The sequence below is a fragment of the Pteropus medius genome, unplaced genomic scaffold (genome assembly GCF_902729225.1).
Source record: "Pteropus medius unplaced genomic scaffold, Ma_sr-lr_union100, whole genome shotgun sequence".
NCBI lineage: Eukaryota > Metazoa > Chordata > Mammalia > Chiroptera > Pteropodidae > Pteropus > Pteropus medius.
Genome location: NW_024340696.1, coordinates 35462838 through 35467632, shown reverse-complemented (window position 1 = coordinate 35467632; position 4795 = coordinate 35462838). Strand labels below are relative to the sequence as shown.

The window sequence follows — 4795 nt, the reverse complement described above, 5'->3', positions numbered from 1 at the left end:
TTTATTAACTTTCTAAAGATATAATAAAAATACAAAAGACATTGCACATATTATAAATACCTTTACTAGTAATGACATTTGTGTGCTTTGGAAGTTTCAAAACTGAATGAATTTGATCTGGTCTAAATTGTTCATAGGTCATTCTATTAATTTCCAAGCTCTCTTCTTAGAAAATTTATTTTACTCTAAAACAATAAATGAGCAGAAACAAGATTCTGCTGATTCCAGCCTAGTTTTCTTTGTGATTGCATGTATCACACATATATTTAGTGCCTACTATTTACTAACTATAATGTTGGATATATGTGTATTTGGAGATAAATTCAAAAGACAAAATTCCTAAACTGTGAATTCACAATTCAATTGAAGAGATATACATTAATTTTTTTAATATTAACATTATAATAATAGCTATTATATAGTGTAATATCAGTGAAAGAAATATTTATTTCAACAGGAAATATGCAAATGCATATTCAAGAATATGGACTGAACTCTAAACTGGAATTTTAGTGAATAATAGATTGGAAATATAAGTGGTTTGGTTGGAAATTCTGTTTGGGTGAAGGATCTATGTAGAAGAGTGATAGATATTCGGGGAATGGTAAGGAGATTGATGTGGCTAAGGCATACATCCCATAAGTGAGGTATTACAGAAAACAAAGTCGCAAGGATAAATATAAATTTATGAAAGTCTATAAGTGCAAGATGTTCCCTTTACATTAAAGACAACCTGAAATTTTAGGGGTAGAGGTTAACTATATGATCACCTATTTATTTTAGAAAACTAATATTGCTGCAATTGGACAAAAGGATTGTAGTGGGGGGAAACCATAGGTAAGGAGATAAAGCTGTGGTTTGGGAGAGAGATCCTAAAACTGCAGTGGTAGTGGAAGTGTAAAGTGGTATATAAATATGAAGAGGCTTGATGACTTAAGAAGCAGAATTTGATGACTAAGTGAAGCTAATAGTGAAGAAAGAAACAAACGAACTAATGATTACTTTTGAGTAAATGCAGCTAGAGTAATGGACACATCTAATCACATAAAGAATGCAAATTGTTTGTTGTTACTAACAATAGAATAGGGGGAAAATACACCCTTTCCTTGACTGATCTTTTTAAAACATGCGACCCTTGGATATTAACACCTTATTGGGCATATGATTTGCAAATATCTTCTCCCATTCAGTAGGTTGCCTCTGTTTTCTTGATGGTTTCCTTTGCTATACAGATGTTTTTTAGTTTGTTGTAGTCTCATTTGTTTCTTTTTGCTTTGTTTCCCTTGCCTTTGGAGTCTGATCTAGAAAACATCACTAAGACAAATGTCAAGCAGCTTATTGCCTTTTTTTTTCTTTTTGAGGATTTTTATAGTTTCAGGTTTTTTATTCAAGTCTTTCGTACATTTTAAGTTAATTTTTATATGAAGTATAAGATAGTGATCTTGTTTCACTCTTTTGCATGTGCTGTCTGGTTTTCTCAACACCATTTATTGAAAAGAGTCTCCTTTCCCCATTGTATGTTCTTGGCTCCTTTGTAGTAAATCAATTGTCCATATATATGTGGGTTTATTTCTGTACTTTTTATTCTCCTTCTGGGCATTTATCTGAAGATATGAACACACTAATTCTAAAAGGTATATGCACCTCTGTTTATTGCGGCACTGTTTATAATAGCCAAGATATGGAAACAACCTAAATGTCCATTGTTGGGTGAATGGATAAAGAAGATGTAGCATATATCTAAAAAATGGATGCTATTCAGCCATAAAAAAGAAGGAAATCTTGCCATTTGCAACAACATTGATGAAACTTGAGGGCATTATACTAAGTGAAATAAGTCAGACAGAGAAAGACAAGTACTTTACAATCTCACTTATATATTGAATCTCAAACAAAACAAAACAAAAGCAAACTCATAGAGGTAACATATTAGTGGTTACCAGAAGGGCAGGAAGTTGGCAGGAAGATGAAGTGGATGAAGGGAATCAATTGTATGGTGACAGACACTAACTAGACTTACAGCAATAATTATTATATAGTGCATACAGATATTGAATTATAATGTTGTACATCTGAAATATATGTAATCTTGTATACCAATTTTACTACACAAAAAAAGTGACCTTCAGACAAAAACACACACACAACTACAAATGTTATCTCAATTCTGATTTGAGGTTTATCTTATGAATCTTGCTCATTTTTAATTGGGTTATTTTCTTATTATTGAGATGTAAGAGTTATTTTTATAGTCTAGATACAAATTCTATAATATACGATTTAAAATATTTTTTCTCAGTCTGTGTTTTTTTAAATTTCATTAATAATATATATATTTTTCTTTAGGTGAGGCAACCCTTGGTTGACCTCACAGATTGCAAGGACCTTGTCAGTTTACAATCCCTTATTTTTTTTTTTTACGCCTACAGTACCGGGTCTTCCTACATGGTCTCCCATCCAGGTATTAACTGGGCCCGACCCTGCTTAGCTTCTGAGATCAGATGAGATTGAGCTTGTTCATGGTGGCATGGCTGTAGACAACAACATCTTTCAAGAAACATTTTTTTTTTTTAATTTTAAGAAAGTCTAACATCTTTTACTTTTACGAATTATGTTTTAGAGTTGTGCCTCTTTCCCTAACCTAAAGTTATAAAGATTGCCTCCTATATTTTCTTCTGTTTTATAGTTTTAGTTTTTATATTTATAACTGTGATCCATTTATAGTTAAATTTTTATAAATGGTGTGAGATATGGATCTAAGTTATTATAGGTATACAGCGATTCTATCACACAATTATTTTTCTGGTGAATTGCTTCAGCATCTTTTTAGAAATTTAATCATTCATATATGCATGATTCTCATTTTGGACTTTTCCATCCTGTTCAATTGATCTATTCCTCTATCTTTACACTCATACTTCATTTCCTTGAAAAAAGTAGCTTTATAGAAAGTCTTGAAATCAGCCAACATAAGTCTTCCAACTTTGTTCTTTGTTTTCAAAATTTGTTGGGCTATTGTTGGTCCTTTGCATTTCCAGATGAATTTTAGTTATCATTTTAGCAATGTCTATGAAAAGCTTGCTGAGATTTTTATTGGGAGAGGGTGCTCATGGGGAACCACCACAAATTAATTATTTTTGGCAAGAATTCTACTTCATATGTGACATTGTCATCAATAGGAGGCACAAAAGTCTGGTCGTTTGATACCTAGTGACGCATAGAGATAGGTCTCGCAGGTCAGCTATTGTCAGCTCTGTTTCTCCAATGTAAAATTTTATTTTTCTCTTTAAAACATTATGTGATATGTGAGATAGGAGCTCAATATTATGGAAACATCATTTCCCATCAATGTTTCCTCTATCATTTTAACCTTTAACAGTTGCTTTTAAGTCCAAGAAGAAGGATAAAATTAACAGAAAAGTGTCATTTTGCTTTTTGCTTATTCTTGGCTTCTGTAGTTCCTATATTAGGACTGAAATTTCCATATCGAAAATTTTAAAAATAAGAGATTTGAAGTTACACACATGTGGGTCGGCAACCTGACTCCGTCACTGCTTGTGAGTATGATCTTTAAAAAGTTACTTAACATTTCTAAGTTTGAGTGTCTGTATCACTAAAATTAGAACGATATCATTTACTTCCTTTGATTGTTTAGAAGATTAATTCAATTATCATATAACTTTAATAATAATGGCAGTCATTTATTGAAAATCACCATACGAAAAATGCTTTCTTTAATCCTTACAAAAATTCTGTGAAGGTAGGCCTTAGTAAATTTATTTTGCAAAATTGAGGTTCAAAGATATTAAGCAACTTGCTTAAGATTGCATAACTGCTAAGAAGCAGTGCTGGACTACAAATATAGTTTGACCCAATGCCAGGAAGAGTGCTAGTTGCATTTGTCATGCTGTTTATAATGACTAGTTATGAAGATGAGTTTCTCTCACAGGATCTAGAGTTTGGACCTAAGAAAAAGGTATGCAGTTCATTGCCTTAGTGTAAGAGGGATTGAGGCTAAAGATGAAGAACAGTTGTAGTGGCTATTAGAACCCTGGGTCTTTGTCATTAGTTAACATGTTATTTATTATCAAATCACTTGAACTCTCCCCAATCTCATTCTATCAAAGGAAGGATAATATTATTTGCCCCTTCTACTTCAGGGGCTTGTAAGTGCTAAGTAAGTAATACACTCTGCTGTGCTTTGTATTCTGCAAATTTATAAAGTCTGTGAGTGTGTTATTGTAATTCATATTTTGAATTCATACTTATTTTGACTCTATTGTCATTACAAAATTCAGGTGATATATGTAATAATGGAGGACTGTAGCTAGATTCATGTGATATGTTCCATATGACACTAGCAGTAATAACTTCATCAAATATCACACAACCTTGGTATCCTGATTTATCAGTTAATGAGAAACTGAAGTTAATGTTATTTCTTTAATACAAGTCATCCTGACTCTTTTACATTTTCTTATGGTCTCAAAATATGTTACATATACTTGTTTACTGGGCCATTTTTGTTTTGGATATTTTCTTTTAGATACCATTCTTTGAAGAGATTTTTTTTTTTTTTACTTGTAATTTTCAAGCGTTATTTGTGAAGTTCTCACTCATAGGTATCAGAAAGTACAAAATAAATAGAAAATGATTAGACATCTAGAGTAGGAATATAAATAACCATTAATAATTTAGTTTATTGAGTAGAAAGCCATATCTTCTTGACATGTAAATGTTGCCTATCTGTTTACTCTTCTTGAATAGTAAAGAAGAAAGAATGAAGAAAGGAAAG

The 4795-nt window shown here is 31.7% G+C and overlaps 1 pseudogene; it reads right to left on the bottom strand.

Moving 5' to 3' along the window:
* Positions 1-2420: 2420 nt before the first annotated feature.
* LOC120610521 (uncharacterized) lies at positions 2421-2539 on the bottom strand (annotated as a pseudogene).
* Between the last annotated feature and the right edge of the window lie 2256 nt (positions 2540-4795).